This window comes from Sinocyclocheilus rhinocerous, unplaced genomic scaffold (assembly GCF_001515625.1).
Source record: "Sinocyclocheilus rhinocerous isolate Xijiao unplaced genomic scaffold, SAMN03320098_v1.1 scaffold914, whole genome shotgun sequence".
In the NCBI taxonomy this organism is placed as follows: Eukaryota; Metazoa; Chordata; class Actinopteri; order Cypriniformes; family Cyprinidae; genus Sinocyclocheilus; species Sinocyclocheilus rhinocerous.
The window spans coordinates 954,389-961,632 of record NW_015629521.1 but is presented as its reverse complement, the minus strand read 5'-3'; positions in this window follow the sequence as shown (position 1 = coordinate 961,632).

Here is a 7,244-nt window from a genome sequence, read left to right as displayed (position 1 = left end):
AAAATCCTGATGGGGATGTCCAAATCATGCCCCGAACCTGAGTCAGCAGGTCGTGTCTGAGGGGAACCTCCCAAGGGGGCCGGCTAACAGACTGACCAATTCTGAGAACCACGTACGAGTGGGCCAAAACGGCACCACCAACAATAGACGTTCACTCTGACCAACCATAAACTGAACAGAATCGTTTGGGAGCAAACGGGTCGACGGGAAGGCATAAGACTGGTCCTGGGCCATTCTTGGGCTAGAGCATCCACACCCAGTGGCGACGAAGGAGACAAGGAAACCAGAGCGGGCAATGCGCATGCTCTAAGCAAACAAATCCACTTCCGCTCAGCCAAACCTCTGCCATATGAGACTCACCACCTGAGGGTGCAATCGCCAATACTAAAATCAGGCATGCCAGCACCAACCACAGAGTGGGGACTTGGATGTCAACATAGACCCTGTACCAATGGCTTTAGAGCTATCCTCTCTATGTTTCTCCAAAGCTAAGGCACGGAGAACGGTCAGAATCAGTCCTCATCTCTAGTGCACAATAACGTATGCTGCAGTCACATAATGCAGCCAGTCACGTGAAACAGGTGGCTGAAATGTCCGCCCAATAGAGAAAAGTTTTGCTCAGCAAGCAAAAGAATTAGAGGGAACATTGGTTGTAAACAGAACAGACTGGTGATTTCTGACTGACTGCTCAGTTAAAATTTTACGCTTTTGTGTTTTTGCTGGTTACCCAGCTAACAAGGAATGTTCTCAGAACTTTGGTTATTTGGTCTTTTGTTCTCAAAACATTAGCACTTATACATTGTTCATAGAACATTTTATTTCTGAATTGTTTTAAGTAGGTGTTCATTTAATGTTTTTTTTTTATTTCTTTCTTTTTACAACTTTTACTCTTTTTTTTTACATACTTTTGAATGTTTTCTGAGTATTCTGAAACATTCCCATAATGTCCGCAGAGTTCTAAAATGGAATGTTCCCTTAACAGAAATAAATAAATAAATGGGCATTTTTTATGTTCAGAGAACATTCAGAAATAATGTTTTTATAACTTAATGGGAACATTAGCAAAACAATATTTTTGTTAGTAGAGGTTGGAGTTTCTGATACAATAAAATTTTTACGCAATTTGTTAATTTTATGACATGTACCCCAATGTTGTAGCACCGAAGACATTATAATCAGCCAATATCATAGACATCTTCATGCATATTACATTTGCATTAGATAATAATGATTACATCTTATTATAACTTTAATTATCCGAAATGTCCTCTGGATGTTGTCAATACAGTAGACAACATATCAATTGTTAGAAAACGTGTGTATGATAAAAAATATCACATTATGTGATTACGGGGAAAATAAATAAATTAATATAATGTTAAATAATTAACATTAAAAATGAGAAAATAGTACACCTGTAGAATTTATTTCCATCCATGGATGGTACACAAAAGAAGATATTCTGAAGAATGTTCACCGGGTTCTTTTACATTCAAAGGAAATATAAAGCGACTGGACAAAAAAAGTCATAAAGTTGCTTAAAAACAAACTGTGCACTACATTCCAAGTCTGAGGTCATACAGCGTGTCTACATCGACTGTGACTACAACAGCTTGATGCTGTCTGTGCACTGCATGCATCAAAGCGGAAGTTCTGAATCCATTTCTACTGTTGTCGGAAGAAGCACAAGCACCTGGAGTACATCAGAAATGTAATGGGGGCATTAGTTTACTTAAGTTGTGGCATTGCTCTGCATCAAGCGTAATCATTATCAGCATCACTGATTATATGGGCTCTATTTGTTTTTTTGTTTTTTGTTTTTTCGCTGTAGACACATTGATACAATAGTTTTATAGCATATTAATATGCTTTATAATAGGCTATGTGCACAACCACGAATGACATTTGAGCTAGAGGGGAGTATTAGCAGTCAATGGTGGCTTACATTTTCATCTGTGCTTAAAAAAAAAACAACAACAACAAAAACAAAAACAATTCAGGAGACTTGAAATATAGCAAATAGTTAGACTATGATGGACTATACTTTCATGGTGATTTTTTTGATTCAGTCTATTCTTATTTTTTGGTTCAGTCTGTTCTTAAAAATATCTTTTAAAGTTCCACAGAAGAAATACAATCCTATGAGGATGAGTAGATGAATCATGATTATAACTGACAATATATGTTCCTCTAAAGGTGCATTCGGTAGTTCTTTAGCTAGCGCTAGCTACGCTGGTATTCATGCACTTGTACCAACAATACCACAATGGTGTAGGACGCTTTACTTTTGATGACTTCTGATTCAGCATTATTGTCTCTGAGTTTTATGTAAATTACACCGATACAAGTGAGTTTTTGAGAGCGGTCTGCACAATAATTAATTCATACCTGTCCACCACAAAAGAAGCAACTTGGGTGTCACTACTAGGATTTTCTCCGTCATCAAATTTTCCACCTTGTGTTGGCCTTATCAGGGCTGAGACATCCATGTATGTGTCAGAATACACAGGATAAGAAAGAAAGAAAGAAAGAAAGAAACAAAGAAAGAAAGAAAGAAAGCTACTTTGGCTAAGTGCCTTTATTAAAAAAAAGCCAAGTATAATTAAACATGCAGGGCTATACACTTGTTGGCACTTGTGTATTTACACTGCACAGATAATGTTTTGAGATTAATGTTTTAAATATAAAAGTGGAATACAGAAATATGAATTGAGAGAAAAAAATAGAATGATACTTTTAAATATGAAACTAAAATTGCCAGTAGGTGGTGGCAATTTCCACTGTTATAATACGTGAGTCGCTGAGTCATTTATTCAACCATTCTTTCAAAACGGCAGATACAGCTTTATGATTCTCTCAGAAAACAGCCGAGCTCCTGGAGGTACGTCGTGGGCGGAGTTAAAGAGTGACGAGCACTTGAGCGCCGATTGTCAACAAAACACACACCGTTTCACTTACCGTCTGCAGTTCAGATCATGACCGGGATCTTTTATCGCTGGGGCCATTCCATTTTTCAGTATCATATGATGTGCAAATCAAGCGTCGAAGTGGGCCTTGTTTATAAAACGTTCGTCAACCAACACACTTGAAAAACTCTGTTGCTGCCCCAGAAAAACAAACTGCATCCACTGCTTAAGTAACGCTGGGTTCTTTGGGAAGCTGAACAAGGATATCTTTTCCTCATAACCAAAAACACACTTCTTTGGAGACATCCTTCCCGAAGTCCAGTGCAGCGCTGCCGAATAAAGCGCGTTGATGGGCGGCGCTCATGCTGTCGCACTGGTCGATGTGTGCGCGGGCCTGCTCTTCCGGGAGTAGTGCCCATACAGGGAGTTCCACCCTTCCTGACGTCATGAAGAGCCATGCTAGGAAAAAAATATTCCGAAACTTGTATACTATATTATTTTTTTTAACCCAAATGCTGGGTTCAGCCAATTGGGTCATTTTATTGGGTTGTTTTTAATATTTTTTACCCAGGTATTTTTTTTTAACCCAATGCTGGGTTCATCTTGTTGGGTCATTTTACTGGGTTATTTTTTATATTTTTACCCAGGTGCTGGGTAGTTTATCGCTGGGTCATTTTTTAATGCTGTGTTATTTTTTTCTACCCAACTACTGGGTTAGCCTGTCTCCAAAGAAGCAACCCAACTGCTGAGTTACAGTCAGAGCGCGGGCTTTTTGAGTCCTACAGGAGAGAGCGGTTCTCAGCGCCGCCAATTTGGTGCACTTCTTCAGCAAAATAAAGGTTTGTATACATTTTATTTGATTTATAAAGTCTTTACTGTGCTGTAAATTGTATTATTTTATGCAACGCAACATAAGGACGAGATGTCAGCTGTGTCAGCAGCGGTCGTTTCGCATGATGGAAACGCCTTTTGCCTTGCATAACATAAATGAATTTTATTCGTTATAATACTGAGTTTAATTTAATTTGATGTTAAAATATGTTCTCTAGTATCAGAACTGTTTGTTTATGGGCAGGTGTTGGAGTCAGTCACGGCATCTTTCAGCTACGAGTGAAACGCGAGGCCGCGGTCTGAAGTTCGCAGCTCCCACGCGAACAGCAGCCCTTCACCAACTCAGATTTCGGCGACACACCAGCACGAGAATTAGCACTATTTAGCTAAAAAGCAATTACAGAAAATGGTTGAATACATTTAAATTAAAATGCTTCTTGTAAATTTTACATTTTAATGCCTGAAATGCTTGTTAAACGAGTTTAAATGTATGCAATATTGTAAATTGTATTCACCCAAATAAATTCAGTTGTCTTGTATTTTGTCAATGTGTTCTTGCAACTAAATGCTTTAATAATCATCTGCTGTTGCCTCTAGTAATTATGTGTGTGATTTTTAATTTACAGTCTATTTTAAGCCAGTAATATAATAATTTTTAAACAATAGTTGACTTAAATAAAATCATGTGTTCTGTCCAATATTTACCCAGCGCTGGTTTGCCAAATAGCCCGAGTTGGGTTGTTTTTAACCCAGCATTTTTTTTAGAGTGTACGAAACTGGAAGGAGTGTATTTGGCACAGAAATACTCATCCAAATCGTTTTTTGAAACTTTGGTCATGTTTAGCATGATAATCCAACTCTTTAACAGTGTAAATAACTCAACATGCACGAAATAGCATTGCACCCCCCTCCCCCCTTTCAGTAAGGAAACACCACATGATTGCAACCATTTTGATCATATATAATTAAACAATTAAACACTTACACTAATGTATATATATATATTCATTTCATGTGTAAATATTTCAAATGACTTCTCATAAAACCACAATTTATTTTTTCTATTATTTTTTTTTTTTTTTATGTGAAAGTGTAAACCTTTTTAAATTAGCACCAAAGTCCTTAATGTTTTCCAGGAAGTGGCGCAGGATTTGTCTTTTGAGCTAAAAACAGAGACAGATTCCCATAACTTAATACACTGGATTAAGTTGCCATTTTCTACATCCTCAGCACCAGCAGAGAAGATTTTTAGCCTACTTTACAGATAATTTTTAGCCAGATAGGTTTAATCATGAGTCCACACTCTCCCTGTTCGGTAGAACACTCTCTGACCTCATAATTATGAAAAGTTACCATGCCCTACCAAGTATAATGTAGGACAGGCAAACATTGCATGCTCCGAACGTGAGTCATAGTTAAATGCAGCCTATTCCTGTAAGTAACTAAGGTGGTAATAGTCTAAGCATGCTTAAAAAATTGTAAACAGCTGGGTGACATTGTGGACTACACAAATCATGTTGCAACTAAATAGCCTGGTCATATTTCAGTTCTCTTTTGTCCTATCACAACAGACTTGTCATCCAATTTTGGTCTTCACCAGTTGAGAAGCACTGCTTTAAACCAACTTGAATCTAGATCTAAAAACCAAATGACATTTACCTAATTTGGCATTCCAAGCAATTAAAACGTGCTTGTAAATCTCTCATTATGCTATATTATCACCATGATTCAGTCTCCTTTCAAGTTGTTTTCTTTCAATTAGCACAGGTTTTCAAAATCATCAAACAAGTACAAACATTTAACATAAACTAGCATTGAGGAAAAAAGAAAATCCTCTTTGGGTCAAAATGAGTGGAACATAATATAAGGGTTAATGTATCAGCTGTTTTTTTATTAATTTTTTCCTATAATAAACATTTGTGGTAATAGCTTTATTCTTTGTAATACTTTGCTCAAACTTGTCTTGAGTCAGACACACTTTTGGGCTGTATCTGAAATCACCCACATACCTTCATTCACGCTTCCCTATTACTCCACTAATATAGTCTACTTGAAGGAGTGGATGAAAACGAGTGAGCAAATTCCACCATCAGAAAAGCTTCAGACAAGATGCAGAAATTCATTAGGAGTGATGCTCACAGTGCATGTGTGTTCTCTAGTAGCTAGCAGTTTAGTGTAGTTGTACACTAATTTTTCAGGTGAATGAGTGTACTCGATAATGTTCATTACGGTGTTGGACACAATTGCAAATGCCAGTCGCCTCAAATATGGGTATACGGGCAAGTTTCAGATAGAGCCATGACTTGAACCAAGTAGTCCCACAACCAGATCACACACAATTATTGGACAGTTTCTCCTCTGATTGTGGCCATGGCTGTGTGTTAGCTCAATACTGCACTCCTGTGGCCACGGCAGTGTTATCTTCTTTAGATATGTACAGAAATGCCAAACCCAACAATGTATCAGTCTGACCCTGAACAAAGTGAAATATGAATTTTGGCCAGAGATCACATCAACAGCACCACTTCAAAAGCTCTGGAGATTTCACAGTATATCATTTTGTTTGGATTAAAACATTTTGTAACAGTATATAATTATTATTTTTTTTTTTTATGAATACAATTTGAAAGGTCAGATATTTGAAGGACAAAAGCTACTGCCATATTTTCACACACCTCAAAAAAATGAATGAATGAATGAATGAATGAAATGATAGCATGACATAGCATAACGTTAACTATACCACTTTTATTATCATCACATACCTAAGAAAAAAAAACAAAAAGACATGAGCTGACTCAAATTAAAATATTGTAAAATTGTGTGGCACTCACTATTATGTCACTTTATATTAGCATTAAGCCATCCAAAATTTTAAAAGCACAGACTGTGGGCTAAATTCAGAACGGAAAACAAGGTTGTTTCTACTAAGATGTTTTCTGATATTTCTAGGTCAGTGGTTATTAACCAGGGGACCGGGGCTAAAATAATCTAAATTATTCTAATTAAAATGCTAAAAAAAAGTAGAGAACCACTGTTCTAGTGAGTATCAAAAGGTGTGATTGATGAATTCTTGATGATTCTTTAAATTGTGAGAGTAGAGCAGAGTATACTGTCAAGTACTATTGTACTGTACAAATTGTGAGTGATTGCACTATATGATTTATGGTTGACTACAGTCAACTACCTTTACAGACTAACTGATTTTGACTGAATTGGTACTCCAGTTGAACTTTTCAGAATGACTTAAAGTAATTTTGCAGCCTCTGCAATGATAAGGTCTGTTTATCACGTGGCATACTGTAAAATGATGGTCCAGACTTCACAGCAGTTTTTGCCATCTACCTTCATCTCTGGGATGCCCCCCTCTTTGATGAACTCTTGCGCACAAATTGATCGGTTCATCAACCTTTCAGTGTATCCTGGCGGAAAAGTGTTCAACTCTAGCAGTTATAAATGATAACAGCAGGGATTTCACCTGAATCTGTATCGTTCCATTGACTACCT